General features: G+C 46.5%; 1 long non-coding RNA gene across 1 annotated transcript in view; it reads left to right on the top strand.

Moving 5' to 3' along the window:
• The first annotated feature begins 224 nt into the window (after window positions 1–224).
• The window catches only part of LOC117283931, a 106,212-nt gene continuing 85,776 nt past the window's right edge, over window positions 225–20,660 (top strand). Inside the window, exons 1-2 of the long non-coding RNA XR_004514994.1 lie at window positions 225–467; window positions 7,116–7,382. This is a non-coding gene — a long non-coding RNA (uncharacterized LOC117283931). The remainder of the gene's footprint in view (window positions 468–7,115; window positions 7,383–20,660) is intronic.

Here is a 20,660-nt window from a genome sequence, read left to right as displayed (position 1 = left end):
CCCGAGTAAAAAAAAAAAAAAAAATTACCAGACATAAGCACAGAGTAGAGAGGTAGCTGCCACAGCTTTGTGTCATCTCGGTGCTGCCTGCCACCCATTTTTAGACTTTTCGGCCTGACATAAACTACATGAACCTTTGGTGCCTGTCACCTTTGGCCTGGTTAAAACATGCAGTGCTTTGTTATACAGACGCTTGCTCTTCAGTTCCCTGACCCAAAGCCCAGCACACCCAGCTGTCGGCTGTTACAAAATGTAGTGGTCTACAGCAGTATCACGTAGGTAGGGGCCCCATGTGCATGTGTTTTTCTTACACCGGCCAATCAGCCACCCCAGGGGGAAGCCGGAAGCAAAAGCCTTAGGAAGGGCACTGTTTCCGGCCCCTGTCTCCCTGCGTCCGCTGGCCGAGCTCCCCCGAAGCTTCCGGACTCCCTGCAGCTGCCTGTTGGCAACCCCGACTCTCAGGTCCTGTGAGTAACCTGTGTGCCGTTCCTGCGGTTTGGCTTCCCTTGCTCGCTCTTACCTAACATAGACTCACCTGGGCAGAACTTGCCTTTCCGCCAGGTCCCTTCTAGACCCCAGCTACTCACAACTGAGTTGGAGGAAACGGGCACAGTGGTGCGACAGTGGCAAGAACAAAGGCAACCCTGAGAGGGCAGTGTTTGGATTCCGGGACCTCTGCCCTTTCCCTGCCACGCGACTCTGGGCAGGCCTACTTCATCTCTTCTCCATCTGGAGAAGGGATATAACTACCTCGAGGGCTTTTTTGGGAGGATTAAGTGAAATAATGAATGGAAAGTATGTAGTACTGAGTCTGGCACCCACTTAGAAATATTTGAAAAGAAAACCGTGAATTTATATGTGAATTTACATTTCACCTACTACATTTCACATATTAGTGGCACCATCTCGGCAAATTATACCTATTTGAACTGGTTTATTCTCTCTATTTATTTATTTGGTAGAGGAATGACATACCAAGCCCAGGCGTGCTGAGGAATAGTTGAAATGGTCCATCAGGTAGACAGCTGTATATTCACGCTCATTCCTAAATAGAAGCTGAGTGCAAATTTCACAGGGGACACTAGGTACAGTGACCAGACGGTGGTTATCATGCAACTGACATCCTCAGGGTGAAGACTCAGGACGGACAGATCCTCGCAGACGCAAGGTTGTAACTCCACGTGTCTGTAGGCGTCTCGGAAGGGAAACAAACAGTACAGGGAGCTGTAATAGCCTTGGAGGAGGTGGCTGAGCAGGTGTCTTGTCACTGGGTGGGATGGGGAGGTTCACTTGAGATTTGGGCAGCCTGCGGAAAAGACAGAGTGGTGGAAGTGTCTGAACGTGACTTTATTCTTAGCTGCTCAGGCCCCTGTCCTGCCCGGGCCCTTAGCAATCCTCATCCTCATAGTCTGTATTTGTGCCCCAAACACACAGTGGTGGCCGTGTGCCAGGGATGATGTTGGTTGCATAAGTTATTGACCCTGGCCAGCGTGGACCTTGGCTATGTCAGTTATTTATTGACACTGAGCCGGACCAGGTGAATTTGCGCTGAACTCTTGCTAAGTTGGACTTAATGTCTACCAGAAACCAGCCCCCACCCCCATACAGCCTGAACCAAAGCGTAGCCATTTTGTTGCTTTCACGTTTACTTGCAATAGGTTGAGTGGATTCTAAGAAAGGGGAATTTACACCAGATCTTCTTGGTGAAGCCGAGGAGCAGAGAGAGAGAGAGAAAGAGAGAGAGAAGAGAGAGAGGAGAGGGAGAGAGAGAGAGAGAGAGAGAGAAAGAGAGAGAGAGAGAGAGAGAGAGAGAGAGAGAGAGAGAGAGTGCGAATGCAGGCAAGGAAGAGGGCAAAGGGCAGGGCAGGGCAGCACCTTGCAAGGTTTCTTGGACCTCACTGAGGAATTGGGGCTTTCAGTTTCCATTGCAAAACAAGCATCAGATGCATTCCCCGAAGACCTTCCCTTTCACTAATTTGACCACATTTTTGAAAATTTTTTTCAAATTTTATGCTGCAGCTGCTGCCATGAAGCTTCGTGCTTTGTGATTTTTCTGTCTTGCTGACATCTGTGGGTTCCTTCAAGAACTGTTTACCTAATTGGGTTAGGCTGGTGCCCAGACAAATGGGCTTTGATATGATAAATGGCCCATGAAAGCAAAAAGGAGAGGCATGAGATCCGAATTTCCATTCTATTCGGGAATAAAGGGAAAAGGGTTCCAGCCGTGCAGAACCACCGACTGGGAAGCAGGTTTCTGATTGTCAGCCTGCTGGGAGAGAACGATGTCAGCCTGGCCTGCCCCAGTGGTAATCATTCGCAATTGCGTACCAGCCTTTCTCTTAGGACACACACACACACACACACTTTCTAGACATTTTCCTAAACTCCAAGAGGCGGAGATGCCGGGCTGTGATCCTTCTGCAATTAAAACATCATCTTAGAAGAACTGCTTTAATATTCTTCCTCCCGCTGCATGATCGTAAAGTCTCTCAAGACTGTGCTCAGGAGGGAAATGCTACCTAATTCCGTCACCCCAGCCCCTGACAGCTTGGCTGGTGTCTACTCTGGCACCCTGCACGGCTGTTCTGGTTTCCCGTTACATGCGGTGCCATCACATGTATCAGGACAAACCCGTCTCACCCAGGCTTCCTCCGGAACCAGCAGCGGGTGGGGGAGCCTGAAAGACCGTGGGAAATAACAGCGACCAGCTCCCTGTTCACTCACTCGGCTATCCCAGCACCCTTGGCTGGAGAGGGAGTGGATCTTCCAGAAGGGGCACTGAGCCCCTTTTCCTGTCTCAAGAGTCTTCCCAGAGCGGGGACCAGCTGTGCCATCACTAATTAGAGCCGAGCCTCTGTGCCAGGGGTGTGGTGAGGGCCCCTTGGGGAACCCCTGAGAAATATGGGCTCTGATCTTGGTTTCCAAAGCCCCTGACCTTACTGAGTCTGGGAAGACCATTTAGTGTCTGTGATCTTCCCTTCATCTGAAATGTCTGTCTTCTGAGAAGGTCGAAAATGCCAAAGGCCAAAACCTAGGAAAAAGCAGTCTGTAAAGGGATATACACATGTAGGGAGAGATGATGTTTTTTGGGGCCAAGATCAGGCCTTCTGACCTCTTTTCTGTACTGACTCAGAAGTAAGCATCATCCATGATCCTCACCTGATCCTCACTCCCACCCCCACCCCATAACCACAGGGAGAAGTTGATAAGTTGCCCTGGCTGGGCTTGAATTTGTGATCCTCCTGCCTCAGCCTCCCAGAGTGTGGGATCACAGGCATGCATCATCATGCATGGCTGCAAAGTGTGCTTGTGCTTGAGTGTTTTAGTCTCTGGAAAGGGCGCTTTAGGAAGGGTGCCAGAAGTCATGATGCACAGCAGATCCTCCCTGTCTCTCAGCCCTGCAGTTAACACTCCTCAGTCCTCCAAGGACTACAAACAGAAGTGGCTGTGTCACTCCTGAGCCAAAGCACGGAGCCCTCCAGCCACCTCCTCCCAGGGTCTGATTCCTGAAAAGGCCGTGAGTTCCACATGGCTACAGATAACAGAGTCTTCATTGCCTCAGCCTCCTGTGGACACCGAGGGCTACCTTAATTGCGTGGCTGAACCAGCAAAAATGTATCTGGTACTTCTGGAGGTGAAAGGTCCGAGATCCAGGTGGCAGGGTTGGGTCCTCCTGATGACCATGTGGAAAATGCTCCTCTGCCAGCTGCTTGTGGTTTGCTGTTAACCTTTGTGACGTCCTTGGCTCACAGAGACTTCACCTAACCTCTGCCTTCATCTGCACCTGCTGTCTTCCTGAGTGCATCTATCTCCAAACCTCCCCTCTGTGTGCAGACACGAGTCACATCGGGATGTGGTCACCCTACTCCTGCTGGCTTCACCTTAACCAGTTGCGTCTGTGATGACTTCCTGTGCAAAAAAGGTTGCATTCTGGGTTACCTGAGATTAGGGCCTCAATACGGAAGCCTCAGGAGGACATAATTCAACTCACCCCAGACGGTGTTAACCCACCCTGGACACATGGCATGAGTGAAACACACTTTGCTTTAAGCACCTGACTTTGGGGAGTTGTTTGTGACATTAGCATGGCCGCCACTGCCCTAATCAACACGAGCAGTTATAAGTAGTGTGATAGCATTAAGCTGCCTGAATTGGCTGCCCACAGGGCTGAGTAGCTCCTCTGTGACTCGCCTTAGCTCTCTGTGTTCCTCAGCTTTCCAGTGCTGATGCCAGAATGACCTAGGCTGGATAAAGCATAGAGAAAAGATGTGAATCATTTCAGTTCAAGGCTTCACTGAAGTGGGGCACATTTAGTGATGGCCTTGTTTGTTGCTGGTAGAGTTCCAAGGCAATACAGGGCATCAAGTGGAGGCGGGGTGAGGGTGGGGGAAGGGAGAGAGAAAGGGAGAGAGAGAGAGGAAGAGGGGAGTGGAGAGGGAGGGGGAAGGGGAGAGAAGGAGCTGGTCTCTCTCCGTCTCAGCCATGAGGTTGAGCTTTATCTCCATGCATTATCTGCTCCTGATCAAGGCCCAGCTCTAAAGCCACATTTAACCTCCAACCTCTTACTACCCTCCCCTGAAGTGGAGGGAACTGCAGAGGGGACAGACCGTGTTCCTGCTGGGGCATTTGCTCAGAAGCCTCACAAGACGAGGAGAGGAGCCCAAGACAAAGCACACACTCTTCTTGGATCTAGTTGGAAGATAATCCATTTGGCAGCTCTAGTGAATCAAAGAAAGATCTCCAAGATCTTCTTGAGTAAAAAACTTACTGCTGGCAAATTTAGCAACTTGACAAGCGAAAGGGGCACTTGTCCCAGCTCACACTGTTTAATTTAAAGCAGAGCAGGGATTGGGCCCTGCACCTGCTATTTTAAGTTTTAAGAACAGTGTTGGTAGAGGCCAAATACACTGATTTTGAGTAGTGTGAGCATCAGCAATGGAAATTAGCATAAGTAGAATTTCCACAAGACTGAACGTGAAAGAATTCTCTTGCAATAATAAAAACCAGGCCCTTGAAATGCAGCTAGTATGAATCGAGGTAGGCTGTCAGTGTAGAATGCATGCAAATTTTTGAGGTCTTAAAATTTTGTGATTTTTGTTAATAATTACATGTGGAGATGATCGACATGGGGAAATAAAATATATTGTTAAATTTCCCCTTTCTTGCTTTAGACTTGGCAACTGGAAGATTTAGAGTCACATGTGCAGCTTGCAACTGTGATGCCTATTGTATTTTGATCAGACAGGGTGACCTAAGGATTGGTAAGATGAAGTTTCCACAGCCAGGGATTTAGCTCAGTGGTGCTGCTGCCTGCCTCACAAGGTTGAGGTCCTGAGTTCGATCTCTGGTAAAAAAATAAAAAAAAGAAAAGAAAAGAAGATCTCACAGTGCCATTCCAGACCAAGTGAATAGACTCTCTGAAATGTTACTTTTAGGAATATTCCTGGTTGCTCTGGCTCTGTGGCAGAGAAAAGGTGGGGATTGGAGCCTCAATTACCTGGGGTGTCTGGTGGCTCCCTTTGAGTTCTCCACTGTCCGTGTGGTCCCCGATTGTCTTCCCCACATGGGCTGGGTACATCCCTTGTCATTTACTGCTGGACAAATGTCAGCACTAATAATAGCATAAAATATTTCTACTTATCTACATATCAAGCTTTTTTGGAGGGAAAAGGAATCATCTCTACTTCCACCTATTCTCTTTCCTATTTTTCTTGAAACAGAGTCCTTTAGTGTCTGATAGGCAACGTGCATGAACCACACAGATATAATCTAGTCTGCTTTACCTGGACGAAGCAGGGCTGCCTTAGCCTTTTGGCTATGGGAGTGCGACTACTGGGACTTCACAGGTGCCCACTGCCTTGGACCCTACTGTGGCTCTGTGAGGGTTCCTGAGTTATAATTACACTCAGAATCTTGTCCAGCCTTTTCAGGGACCTCTGAAGGTTGGCCAAGATACTCTGTTCTGAACACCAAAGAAACAAAACAAGACAAAAACTGGGTGCATTTTTATTTAAAATAATTTTTAAAATACTTGCAATCTGGGCTATGCCTCTGAGTGCCTTCTTAGCAGTACACTGTGGACAAAATAAATTTCATGTCTTCTATTTGATTTGAGGTATCTTTGTTCCCATCCATAGACACTATTCACTACCCCCAGGAATACCTGGGGAAATCCTTTCTTTGTGAGAGTAGGATTTCTAGAGAAAATTCCACTTGGGAGAAACACCGTTTTGTTCATTAGGTCGCTAGCATCATAGGAGCTTTAGATGCAAAACATTCAGGTGTGACTGGATTATAACATAGCAGCTGGGTCCCACATGTTAGCATTGTGTTTGAAATTGCTATGTAAGGCATCACCACACATTTAGTGGCTTAAAATGCTCCGCATTATCATTGTGGTGTCCACGGTCAGGACATACTGAGCATGGTCCTCTGACTCCCTGCTTAGAGCCCAGAAGGCTGGGGTCCTAGTACAGGGGGTTGAAGGTCCCCATCTCCCAGAGGGCTGGTGGCAGGGTTTGCTTTGAGCTACTAGAAGTGTCCCCTGTTACTACATGGCTCCACCCCTGAGCAAGCAGGATCACACCAGAGCTCCTTCACCATCCTACCACGGCTCCCTGGAGCAGCTCAGTGCACCTGGGACCTGGGACACTCTACCCTGATTAACTTAATGCCCACTGATTAGCAAGTTGGTTGCCAGTGTCCCAGCCCATGACTCCCGCGGTGGAGAGGGAGTGTTAAAAGGTATACATCGCTGTGCACAAAGATCTCTGGGCCCTACCTGCCATAGTGTGTTTTTTGATCCCAGACAAATACCTCTGTCTCCCTCCCATGATTCCCAAGAGTCTCATCCTACTGCCACATCATTTCCGTGTCCAAGATCACTGTGCAAGATGCCATCATGTAAACCACAGTCATCACAGCTTCTCCCCAGCCGTGTGCAGTGGGAGTTGGGACTCTGGGGCACTACCCTAGCAGGCCTGTTACTATGAGCATGTAGCTAGGGCTTTAAAAATGAAGTCATTTTTGCCTGTGATGTTCACATCTTGGAATATTAGATAATTCCTGTTGTGCTGGGGCAGCCAAACAAACACCCATCATCTTCATCTTCACAGGATTACATTTCCTGCTCCCTGCTCGCAGAGCTGTTCCTGAGAGTTGGAATGGCACCGGCCCCAGCCTTGTCCAGACTCTCTGGGAGTGACCAAGCTGGTAGTGTGTGCTCCAATCCAAGATGAGGCTGCTGGAACTCCTGGGTCCCGATGGAAAGTCCTGCCCTCCTCCCAGCACACAAGAGAAGGCCCGACTTTGCAGGTGTTTGGAAATTGGGGTTAGGGTTAACTCTTTCCTCGCATCAGTTTACACCTGCCTCCACCCAGAGGGTAAGTGGTTGTAGCTTTTATTTTTTCCTTTTTGCTAGGATCCCTCTATTCTCTTTCATGCTGGATTCCTGGAGAAATGGGAGGAAGCCTTTATGGTGTGTTTACATTTCTCTCACTTTGTTTGTGACTCCAGGTAAAAGTCATTCATCCAAGGGAGAAAGGCCTATTTTACACTCTCCTAACCTAGGAAATACACTTTCATTTTATTAATAAAGTTGCAGCTTAGATGTGATCAAGTAGAAATATGCTTGCTATTTCTTGATTCTCTAGTATATCGTATGGTCTTGTATACATGTAAAAATAATCTGTAACATCAGTGTAATATTTATTTGATTCTAGAGAGTGTGCCCATAGATGTGTGTGTTGATTTTGATATCACAGTTTTCCAGATACATGAACACTATAAATCCTTCTATAAACTTTGGAAAATAAAGGATCACTAAAGGTGAAAAATAGGAGTAATCCCAAGAACTGTCACACAGAAATAACTACAGTATTTATGTATTTTTGTAACTTAATTTTTAAAAATCTCAGACATTAAAAGGACCTTTTCTAGGCACAAACTGAAGTGTATTATAACCTACATGCAGCTCTGTATCCAGTGTGGTCACTAAACATTATATATCATAAAAGTTTCTCCAATCATGTCTTTTTTCCCAAAAATGTATGTGAAATTTTCAAGTGAAAGTTGCATTCTAGTGGGAGCTTGAATTGGTTTGTGTTTACCAGTGAGAGCTGGGATTATGTAATGAAACTTAACATCATGATGATAACAACAGTGACACTAATTGCAAACACTGAAAGAAATTATCATTTCTCCTTTTTAGCTGTGTAGTAGGAATCTTTGTAACATGAATGGCTGCTGAGTTTTTCAATGTGTTTAACATGGAATTTGCAGGGAGAGAGGGAATTTATACTCACAGGTATTTTCTCTGGGTGTTACCTAAGTAGGGGGAGGTTGCCCAGAAAGAGGATTTTCTGGTGCCAATGATTTGACTCTGAATTCCATGATTTATAGGCTCTGTGACTTTTAGCAGGCTACTTAATTTCTCTGTTTTTCATTGGCAAAGTATGTATAGGACCATGATTGTCTCATAGGATGGATTAAATGTAACAGCATCAAACCGTTCAGATAAATTCTAGACAAAGCATCACAAATCATCACCATTATTTTCATCTTTTACTCCTGTCTCCTCTCTCTCTCTCTCTCTCCAGTACAGAAACCTATCAAAAAGCAAATATTGCATCGTCATACAGATCTGTGTTACCATCTCCCGACACAGCGTATTGGTTAAGCTGGATTATCAGCTTGATTGGTTTAAGAGCAGCCTAGGGGATTAGCAAGGCAAACTTCCTGGCATGTCTGGGTGAGTCATGGAAATCTGACCTTGTCCCGTGTGACCTTGGGGACTGCAGTGGTACCTTGGTGCTCACCATTAATTGGCTCTGGGAAGTATGATAAGTACCGAACAAATAGTTTTGGGTGGAAAAGGTAGCAAGTCACAAGGCAATCAACACCAACATGTTCTAGCTTTTGTGTGGAATACCCCCCCACAAATCACATAAGGACGCATCAATACCAAAGCAGTTGAAAAGCAAAGTAGGACTGTATATCTGGCCTCTGGTTCTGCTCCCCAGCTGTGCTTTTTTGCCTCCAGGAAGTGAACACTTTTGCTCTGCCCACTCTTCAACCATGCTAGTCCTCCCTGGGAGCCAGCTGGCCATGGACTAAACCCTCTGAAACCGTGAGCCAATTAGAGCTCCGCTCTTTTAAATTGCGGGTGTCAGGTGTTTTGTCCCAGTGACACCAGATGACACCGTGTCCTACACTTAGTGGTGGATGCTTTGTTGATGTTTTTGCTGGTTACTCTATAAGTCTCTTTCCTGTTCTGTCAATAGATGATAATAATTTTTACTCTAAAAAAAAATTTCAGTTATTGCTATAAGGAAAAGAACTATTTTGTACATGATAGTTGTGTAGTTATACTATCGAGTCACAAGGTTATTGCTCAGATATAGATGTACTAATCTATTTTATCAAACTGGCATTTACACATCTCATATGAGAGGCCTGAGCTGAATACTACCAGGACCCTGTGACCACTAAGGAGCCCAAAGCCTAACATAATTTTTGAGTTTGTGATGTGTTCAGCATTTTGCTCCTTCTGTCCTTTCTGCTTCCCTCTCTTCCTTCCTCTCTTTCTTTCTTGTACTGGGGATTGAACCCAGGACCTCACACATGCTAGGCAAGTGCTCTGCTACCAAGCTACATCTCAGTCCTTTTTACCTCTTTTGAATCTAGAGAAATGGCCTGGCTAAGTTGCCCAAGGTGGCCTCAAACTTGTAATCCTCCTGCCTCAACCTCCTGAATAGCTGGAATTACAGGTGTGCACAACCACACCTACATATTCTTCTTCTTCTTTTTTTAACATAAAGAAGTTTCAGAAAACTTTATCTACTCAATTACTTTTATTGTTTTAGGCTGGTAAATGTACATTTTGGGGAGCAGTGGGTTTCTGGTATTACCAACTTTTGTAAAATCTGAGTACAAAGGAAGAATTAGTTGGATGTTAACATTCTGCATAAATGTGTCTCCGGCATGTTTGTTAAGAGTGAATTTCTTAGCCTAATTGGACTTGCTACTACCTTTTGTGGACATAAAGGGAGAGGGTTCTAAGTGCTGCTGAGTCACAGTGTCACTATTCAGCCTGGTGCTGTGATCCCAGCTACCTAGGAGGCTGAGGCAGGAGGATCTGAAGTTCAAGAATACCTGAGCAAATTATTGAAATCCCAACTCAAAATAAAAATGGCTGAAAACCACCCCATCGTGACTATTAGGTTGGTGCTGCTGGTGCCCTTCCTGTCACTTTTTTTCCCTACATCACTTTGTCTTTATTTTTATCTCTACTTTTCTTTTACTAAACACAAAGGCATGCTAGCCAGGTGTGATGGTGGTACACACCTGTAATCCTGGCTAAGTGAGAGGCTGAGGCAGGAGGATCTAGAGTCGAAAGCCAGCCCGGGCAACATAAGGCGACTCTATTTAAAGATTAAAATGCAAAAGGGCTGGGTGTCATTCAGTGGTAGAGCACTTGCTTAGCATGCACGAAGCTCCAAGTTCAATCTCTAGCACTGCAGGAGAGAAAAAAGAACTTTCCCTGGCCCCATTCATCTTTGGGTAGCAAAAGAGGGAACCTCCAAAGGAGGTGACAGAGACCCACTGCTCTTCTGCTTGTTAGGGCAAACACATCATTAACACCACTAATTCTCAATTAGACTGATGAGTTCATAGCTTCGCCAGGAATGTCACCCCAAGGTGGGAATGTACAGTCCTCAGCTGAGTCCAGCCTAGGGCTGCCTGAACTTGCATTCTGTTCTCCACTTTTGGGTTGACTCGGTGTCCTGTTTCTACCACTCAGACACCAACCCCACCCAAGGAGAGGCTGGGAAATTTACAGCCGTGTCCCAGGCAGCTCCTAGCTCCTCGTTACAACTCAGCAAATACTGCTGACTGAATATATGTGTAAGAACTGACTACTCAGTCAATAAAGTAGGACAGAGACTGTGTCCCTCCTGCCTTCTCCCTCTGGCTTCAGAAAACCATAGAAGTGGCCCAGAAGCAAACCTCAAACACAAAGAGACGCTGTTTTCTCTTCATCTTGCACACAGTCCCTCAGCAAGTCTGAGTTCTACTCCTGAAATACGTCTTGGACCATCTTCGCGGCTACTGCCCGAGTCCAAGCAGCCCACACCATCTCTCCTGCTGGTCTCTCCGTCTGCCTCTACTGGGTCTTCGTGGCTGTTGTCTTCACCACTGTGTCCCCAGGACCTAGCACAGAGCCATTAACTGAGCATTGAGAACACTGTGGCTTAAAACAGCAATTGTCCTTTTGTAGGTTCCGGAGGGTGTGGGCAGATGCCGGGGGCTCTGGGTGCTGGGGTGAACCTGCTTCCACACTTGGTTCTAGAGCTGTCCTTGTGCCATGGCTGGGTCCCCTTTTCCTGTCTTCAAAGCCATCAGAATTGCAGCTCTCTGTGCTTTTCTTTCCTACACTCAGAAACCGCTGAGTCTCTGGCCTCCTCCTGTGCTGCAGGGCCGTTTGTGATTACCCTGGGCCACCTGCATAATCCGGGCTAATCTCTCTATTTTACAACCCGCGGCTTTGTGCTCTTAACTCCATCTTCCCCCTTAATTCCCTTCCACCGTGTACTTAAACACATTCACACATTCTGGGGATTAGGAGGAAGGCATCGCGGGAGACCATTATTCTGCCTTACAAAATATTTATGGAATATTTGAATAAATAAGTAGCCAACTAGCTTTGGGAGTTCTATCTACATTTCTTTCTGTGGCTTCTTGTGATTGCTCAAGCCAGGCCTCTGTTCAGGGTTTATAATTATTCTGATGAGCACTCTCGGCTTTCCCGAGAACACGGGACTTAGGGCTGAGCTTTTGCTTTAATTATCCGCTTCAAAAGAGGACCTGGAGACCCTGATGATACTAGGTGAAGAGAGACTTTAAGATCTAATTAAATATCTAATATTCTTTGGAGGGCTTGAGATTTATCATTGGTGCCACTGTAATTGGCACTGGCTCTTAGAGTGATAAATGGAGGCTTGAGCAGCGTGTGCATCTCAGGTGATCCCAACCAAGCTGATTAATTTCTGCAAGGTTGATATGAGGAAGCCGACGGCCAGGTATTGCAGTCAAGCAGAGAGCGTTTGTTTCAACCTGGGTTGGATCCGAGGATGGAGTGGAGAGGAGATAAGGCGATAAGCACCTCCCATGTCTATGAATGGTGGTACCTGCACCTCCGAGCACATCGAAGCCGAGTGTTTACTGAGCAAAGCTGCCGACAGCCGGCACCCTGTAAAGCTCAGCCTCCCCAAGGACAACACAGCAAAGACATCCACTTGTGCAAAATGCGTTATTCTTCTCAGAAGAGACCTCGTCTTTATCTGTCATATCTCAGGCTATTTTTAGTGATGGTGCTTTCAAAACTTAAGGAGCCTATCTCCTCTTGCCAGGCTCAAACACAGGGTTGCTATGCAACAGGGGCATCTGCCTGGCGGTTCTCACCCTCTCCTCTCTCCCTTCCTCCCTCCCTCTCTCTCTCTCTCTCTCTCTCTCTCTCAATGTGCAGCGCACTGGACCTTGGTGGAAAACAAACATTCAAGTAAGGCCACACATGCAAGAAGAGCAGTGGCTTTGGAGTCTCACCCTTTCAGAGTCCGTACTTCAACTGTTTCCGGTTGTGTGGCCTTGGGCAAATCTCTACCTCCCGAGGCCTCAGTCCTACCAGATGTGAAATGGAGATGCCATTAGTATCTCGTGGAGAATTATCTATGGAAAGCACTTTGCAATTTCGCAGAACAGTTGCTTTAATTTGCACAAAATGAGCGTTACACATTCGAGCAGAAAGTCGAGACAATTCTGTTAACACTTCGGTGCCCCTTTAACCTCTCATGTTGATTAGAATTGATTGCAAGATGGTTCTCCGTCCAAGTAAAAAGAGCAGCAGTACTTCCTCACAGCTAACTTTTGTAAGCAGAAGAGGGCAAGTGCTCAGAACTAGAGTTCGTGGACTTTTACAAAGCTCTGTGAATCTGTGAATCGCTAGCTGTGCCATCTGAGCCCAGTGGAGGTGTCCTGAGCTCCTCTGAAGCTCAGCAAGGCCCAGGTGCCCTTGTGAGTGTTTGAAGGCAAATGGTCCTGAAGTTAGGTCGTTCTTCATGAGCCACCGTGTCATTAGTCCCCACCCAGGGCCCAGGGCCTGCCTGTGAGTGAGAACTAACTGCCATATCTGCAGAGCGCGTCTGCTTGTGACTTCTTTTACACAGAGCGCTTGCACTCTGCCTGCGGGGCGCCATTTGGTTTAAAGTGTTATAGCATTTAATCATCACAGCCATCTCATGGTTATGGCCCCAGAGAGGACAAGCTACTTACCCCAGTTACTCAGCTAAAACCTGACAAGCTGCCATGTGCGGGCACACAGAAGGTACCTGTGTGAGGAATGGTTTCTCACTACACACTGGATCTGCTGGCACATTGATCTTAAACTTCAGCCTCTAGTACTATGCATAATAAATTTCTATTGTTTACAAAGTACCCAGTCTGAGTGTGGTGATGCATCTCTGTGGTCCCAGCACTCAGGAGGCTAAAGCAGGAAGATCATGAGCTCAAGGCCAGCCTAGACCACATAAAGAGACTCTATTTTAAACAAACAAACAAAAACAGTTTGAAGTATGTTGTTATAGCATTTTAAATAAATAAAAGAAGGCAATATTCTGTATTTTATCAGAGGAAAATGAGCCTTAGAAAAATAGAGATCTGAAATAGCCGCAATTAAAAGTCAAATTTTGGACATCTAGAATGGTATTTCTTTCACTGTATTCCATTAAAACACTGGAGAGAAACTCCTGGCGAAGGAAAAAGGGACACCACTATGGCCTATATAGCAAGTTCACACTTGGGCGCATTTTTTTCTATTTCCACCATCTGATTAAAATGGTTGTAGAAACCAGACTTGTCCAGCAGGGGCGCTGTACCATAAGAGCGTTGGGAACTGCAATTCCCCCTGTGATCCTGCTTCTTGAAGATTGCTATTCTGAGTCCCAGAAGGGCCTGTGACTGCGTTTCTATCTTTCCCAGGAGATATCCTCGCTTCTTGTTTTACTCCACAGTTTGGGAAGCAAGCTTTTAGAGGCCAAAAACACTTTTGTGGGCTGACCTGCAAACTAGAACTTAGAGTCTAAGATTTTCGATTTTCCTTTCCATTTTTTTTTAATTGTGAGAACCCAGTTGGGGTTCTGAGGTTTGAATGAAGTCACTCAACCTCAGAAGAAGGTGTCTGAGATTACAGTTGTTCAAATAACAAGAAATGAGCCTAGAAGAACCAGAGCTAGGCGATTTTGTCAGTCACCTTTCCTATTGCTGAGACAGATACCTAACATTTGCAACTTAAAGGAAGATGGGTTTAGTTTGGCTTATGGTTTCCGGGTTTCAGTCCATGGTCACTGGCTCCAGGGCAGGAACATCAAGGTGGAAGGGTGTGGCAGGACGAAGCTGCTCAGTTCATGGGAGCTGAGCAGGGGAAGAGGGCTGAGGAGAGCCCCGGCGCCCACCTCCGCCACCACAAGCCCTCGCCTCCTACAGCATGTTCACTTATGAACGTCAATGGATAAAAGTGATCCAGTCGCCCCTTCAGGAGAATCTTGATACAGTCAAGTTGACCACTAAGATTAGGTAGCAAAGAGTTTTGTTTTTTTGTTGTTGTTGTGTTTTTTTTTTGAGAAGGATGAATTCTATCCTAGAATAAATGCAGTTATGGAAATACCACCACCAAGAGGGGTAAAAGATCCCATTTTCTGTCCTGGTTTTGCTGGTGCTGCTGTGACCTTCAGGGCACGTCCTCGCTTGTTTGGCAAGCCTGTTAAGCCACAGCTGTCCAGCTCCCACGGTGCTCTGATCACCTGTTTCTGCGATGACCAAATGCCCTAGGTTTTCTCAAACAATCTGCATTCTAACACCCTGCTGTGGCATCCAGCTATGAGCTCAAGTCTGTGCCTTTTGATTTAAAAAAATGTGGCTACTGCAATTTTGCCCCAGCAAGAGCATAGAAAAAGTCGCTTTTTCTTTGTGTATTCCCTGTATGTGTCACTAGTTCTTCATCTTCGTGTGTGTGTGTGTGCGCGCGTGTGTGATGGGCCTATGAGAACTCAGTGGAAGTTACGGATCAGCAACTCTGAAAAATGTACAAATGCATAGACACACACAGTTCCCCTCATTTCCAGGGCATTTTCTAACTCTCACAAGCTTGTCCCACTGCAGGACAGTGGTTGTGGGCTTCAGCGGTCCGTGGTGGGTATGACATGCACAGATGCAGTGAACCACCTCTCTGCGGGGGCTCCCCGTGTTGCTGCTGCCCAGAGGAAGAGAGGCGGGTATCTACCCCTTTTCCATAGCTGTGCCTGGTGGATTTGCGCATGCGCCGAGCACAGGCGGATTTCACTTCTTCTGGTCATATTTGTCTACTTAACGTAGTGAGACCTTGTTCTCCCAAGACTTAATTAAGTATGCTTAGCATGTGGATTACTCTTCAAAACAAAAGAGAGACAGAGGGAGGAAGAGAAAGACAAGGAGGGTGAGGGAGAGAGAAAGAGGGGGGCCGAGAAAGAATATAAATTCAGGCTTTGGAAACCTTTGTCCTTATTTAGGTTTAATCACATTTTCTTCATTATTTTCCCTGAAAGCTATATGAGTACTATAGTGAATATCAATGTATTATATATATGTGAAATTTGATGAGAGTAGATAGTAAATGTTTTTACTACCAAAAAAACCCCAAAAACAAAACAAAACAAAACAAACAAAAAAACCAACGTGAGGTAACACATGTTAAATAGTTTATATATGATTGCATGCCTGTTGTCCTAGCATTCTGGGAGGCTGAAGGAGAAGGGTTGCTAGTTCGAGCTAGGCCTAGGCCATTTGGTGAGGTACTGTCTCAAAGTAAAAAAAAAAAAAAAAATAGGGCCAGGAATGTAGCTCAGTGTGAAGGCCCTGGGTTTAATCCCCAGTACCACAGAAAGAAAAGGAAGGAAGAAAGAAAGATAGATAGATCTACACCATGAGCAAAGTGGTCAATTAAAAGCTAAAAAACATTTCGATGTGGAGTGACAATTGGTGCTTTAAAAAATATAAAATTCTACGTCCTTTCAAACTTTTCTTTGGAAAATGGTTCTATGCCCCTTGGAGACTATCTATACCAACAAATAGGTGGAGAATTTGAGACCCTGAAAAACTCAGAGGCTCAAAAATGGCCCAGACCTAGAAGGTGAAAGAACTCGACTGACACCTTAAGTTTCCTACCATTTGCCTCTCCTGTTGGTTTAAATTCCTTCCCTTTCCCTTCTCCTCCCCTCGCCCTCCCCTCTCTTCTCCTTTCCTAGCACTGAACCCAGGGCTTCACATGTGCTAAACAAGAGCTCTTCACTGAACTCCACTTCCCTCCCCTCTCTTGAGGATGCGACGTTGTCTCTGCATTCTGTCAAATCAGAGCTGTCACCGTGCTGGCTGCTTCTAAACGTGTGAGCCAACAGCCGACTTCAGGCACACAGGCAGGACGCAGAGTGGAAAGCTCATCCCTTTGGATCTCGCGGGACCGGGACATCTTGCGGGACCAGGACTTGTCGACTCACCCAGAGCAATGGTTCTCCTTGCTTCTAAGACCCTAAGAGATAAAGAGCATAGAGTTTTGATGGCCAAAGTTTCTAGAACTGGAGGTGATGGTGGAGATCCCCTCATCTGGGAGGTATGAACTCCAAAGCCTGCATCCCAGGCAGGCAGCAGCGTTATGCTTTGTTTGCACCAAACACACTGAGAGATGAGAGACAGTTCTGGCTCTTTGCTGCTTTTAATGGAGCAGGTAGCTCTCAGCATCTATCTGCTCCTGCGCGTATTTTTTTCCTGTCACAGGTTGGAAAATGCAACAGCTCTTTACTATGAGAGGATACCGGTGTAGTGTGAATAGAAATGAAGAGAACATTTGCCTCAGTGTCAGGGACACTGAGGTAGGGAGTGTGTGGTTTGTCATTGCTAAGGAACTTTGAGAAGCGGAGAGCAGCTACACACCTCCAGTGATTGTGTCCTGGAAGCCATGTTCGGCCTCTGTTGGGGACTCCTTTTCTTTTTTTTAGGAGAAGCTTAAGACTTGGAATCTGATAGGAAATTTCTTGACTTTGAAACAATTCTGGCTATTTTCATTACTGATGATTGCGCCCAAAGCCTTCACACTGAGCTACATCCCCAGCCCTCTTTTCTTTCTTTCTTTCTTTTTTGAGATAGAGTTTCACTAAGTAATGAAGTTGCCCGGGCTGGGCTTGAACTTGCTGTCCTCCTGTCTCAGCTTTCCAGAGTGCTGGGATTACAGATTTGTTCTACCATGTCCCACTAGTGTGTGGGTTTTTTGTTTTTGTGTGTTTTTTTTTCTTTTTTTTGGTACTGGGGATTGAACTCAGGTTCTTGCGCTTGCAAGGCAGGCCACCGAACCGCTGAGCTAAATCCACAGCCGTAGGTTTTGTTTTTTTTTTTTTAAATACTACACATTCCAAAGAAAATACATCTGGAAGCCAATTCTTCCCTGTGAGCTGCAGTTTGTGATTTCTGACCTGGTCCAGCTGCCTGCTGGTACCGTCCAGCGTGCGAAGAGACATAGTGGCATCCGTGTGTACTTTGTGAGCAGAAGCGCTAGGGAATGGAAGCCAGGTTTCCTGGTTTCACTTTCTTCCCACTCCAACAGGCCTGTTCTATTAATTTTATCCTCTCGCCATTTTGACTCTGCATGGAAGGCAAATATCTTGTTTAAATTGAAGTTACTCGTGGGGGAAAGGTGAGCCCTGCACACATTCTTCAATCAAGTGTCCAAGGCTGAAGTATTTCTCAGGTGGCATTGATGTGCTTCGGCAATCACCCTGTTCCTGCTACAGGAACAAGCCCAAGAATTCTCAGCATAGCTGTCCTCCAGAATTCACCACAGCTGTCTGTTTTCTGCAGATACTCGGTCTTAGAACATACTGTGTTTGCAAAGTCATTAGGCCATAAATTAATTATCCTCTAAAGTGTCCTAGAGTAGATGTATCCGAGTACAATAGTTTTAGTCATCTGAAAGCAGACACTTTTGCAAGCGGCAGAATTTTATTACGGTGGAAAACTTACAAAGCAGCTCTTTAGCCTGGTAAAACCCACAGCGAAGGCAAGGACTTGTCAGTATTTCGATTTAGGGCTTTAATGTGGTCCAGTAAATTAATGGAGCAGGGTAGAACTCTCTCTGGGGACACTCGGAACACAACGTATCGATTTTTCATAGCCTGCACAATGCTGGCCAGGCCTTCAGTCCTGGGGGAATAAACACAAAAAGAAGATTGTAAAAACATTACTTTCCAACATCAGGATGGCAAGAGGAACTCATGCAAGAATTATAGTAAAGGAGCAAGTTCCCAGAGCTGCTGTTCTCAGGAGATGAGTAATGTGGGGCTGAAGGGACCCTGAGTGCCAGAAACGGGTGGAACAATTCCATATTGGTGTAGTTTGTGAGCTCTAAGGTATCGGGAGTCAGGAAGATGCGTGACTAACTGTTCCATCAATATGGTCCCAACACCCAGCATGGGAACAGTACTCAGTATGTGCTGGAAACACATTCTAAGCCTTTTTTTTTTTAATCGTTAATTTATCAAGCAATCATTATGTGTTAAGTCCAAGGAAAAGCTCGCACACACATATTCTGAAGAACCCAGTTAGGTAGTTGGGGTTGTTGGCCTCATTTTGCAGTTGTCAGAGCTGAAGCTGGGAAGCTGCAAAGATCACCAGGGTTGCAAGAAGCCCGAGGTCATACAGTTTATAGATGCAGGCCGGGTGGTCAGCCTGATTGCACCACCATGCTGCCATGGTGGATCTGTACCTCCCTGGAGCGAAGAAGCAGGAACACATAGAAATCTGCCATAGAATCCAGGGATGAGTTCTTTGTATCCAGCAGTCTGGAAGACTCGCAAGTAAATCTCAGTTGCCCCTGTTTGGGAAAGGAAGCTGGTACCACACTGCCCAGGGGCTCAAATGCCCCGCTAGTGGATTTCTCTGGAAGAGCTAAGCCTCCAGGTCCTGGGGCTAAGTAGAAACCCCATATTGCTTAGAATTTGTTGTAGTCTTTAGGAGGCCACTTACATGCGCGCCCCTCAGACTGCTAAGCTACCAAGGGAGCTGTTTTACTTAGCGCTCGTGACTGTTAAATGAGGTGATATTTGGAGAGCTCTTCACTCTGTCCCAGGGGCACAGTAACCGCGTGTGTTTCACAGTTTACCTAAAAGTGGGCAGAGGGGAAATGGAGTGGCCTCCCCAAAGTTTGGGGAGCTCTCAAGAGGGCATGCAGTCTGCTGCCAAGCTGCAGCTCTGGAATTCAGGATCCTGTTCCTCCTTTGTCAGAGCCTCTTGATGGCCTTTATAAGCTCCTGGGTTCCTTGACCCAGAAAGTATGGAGTTACTGAATGAGTGAGAAATCTTGGGGGAACATTCTGAGCACCCTGACTATGGCCTCTCTGGGCTGGAGCAGGGTCAAGTTCTCTGCCATTGCTCCACACAGCCTGCTGTAGGGGGAGCGTTTGTCTGACACCCTCTGTGCTCCGGGTGATGTCCCAAGGATGCTCTGCGCCCTGTCTCTATCCACACAGGGTGAGGCAGTAGGGATGAAATACATCAGAGGACTCTTGACCCCTCTGTCACCATGTTGGCAATTTTGGCTGACGGGAAGCCTGATAGGACATGGGGAGGGAAGGGAAAGAGGGAGCACAGTATAGTAAGGCCATTTATTTAGTGCTGGGATTGAATGGGACCCTCAGGCATGTGGAGAACCTTGTACCGTGGAGCTGCAATCACAGCCCAGAGCAACTTAGTTTGATTTTTTAAATTGGTGTATAGCATATGTGTACTATTGAATGACTTTCCCCATAAATATATATGTGCAGCCAGCACTCCAAATCATGAAACAGAAAGGAGCAGCACCCCAGGCCTCCTCCTCAAGCCACTGATTCTCACATTCCTTGCTGTAAGTGCAACTTAGACTGTCCCTGACCTTTGCCCACAGTCACTGCTCCCTGCTGGGGAATCTGCCTGACTCTTTCCCCTATGCATTCTGGAAACCATTCTCTCTCCCTTGCTGCTTCTGGCTCGGGGCTGGGCTGCTACTACCTGCAGGTTCCTATGCATCCTGCGTCTGCTCTATACCCACCCACACCTTCGCCAGGCAGTGCCTGTGGTGGACTATTTCGAGTGTGCCATCTGCTTTGGCTGAGGCTTTGCCCGATAAATGAGGCAAGAATCCTGTCTTTGGCTGGATCTGAGCTCTGCTAATGACCAAACTGGGAAATCTCAGAGAATGACGCTAGGGCTGAATAGAAGGTCTGTCTGATACCTTCCAAGCACTTTAAAATCAACGTGGCACTTTTAAACGATGTCCCCAATTTTAAATATGGGGGAGAGGTCCTTTTGGGAAGTGACACAGAGCTTAGCAGGTGACGGTGATGTCCTAAACTGGATGTTATGGGGGAAAAATAGGACCAGGCGGCTGGTGTTGGCAGACACAGAAACGGGTGGGCTCCAGAGATATTTAGGAGCTTGGAATGTTTAGTACTTATGGTGGATGGAGTGGGGGAGAAGGAGTCACCAAGGAGTCTTCCCGGCTTCTAGCTTGTGCCATTGATGGGATGGCATCATTTCCTGGGCTTGGG

This window comes from Fukomys damarensis, unplaced genomic scaffold (assembly GCF_012274545.1).
Source record: "Fukomys damarensis isolate Sample0158 unplaced genomic scaffold, DMR_v1.0_HiC HiC_scaffold_32, whole genome shotgun sequence".
NCBI classification, from domain to species: Eukaryota; Metazoa; Chordata; class Mammalia; order Rodentia; family Bathyergidae; genus Fukomys; species Fukomys damarensis.
The sequence above is the reverse complement of the archived record's forward strand: the minus strand, read 5'-3'. Positions and strand labels throughout refer to the sequence as shown.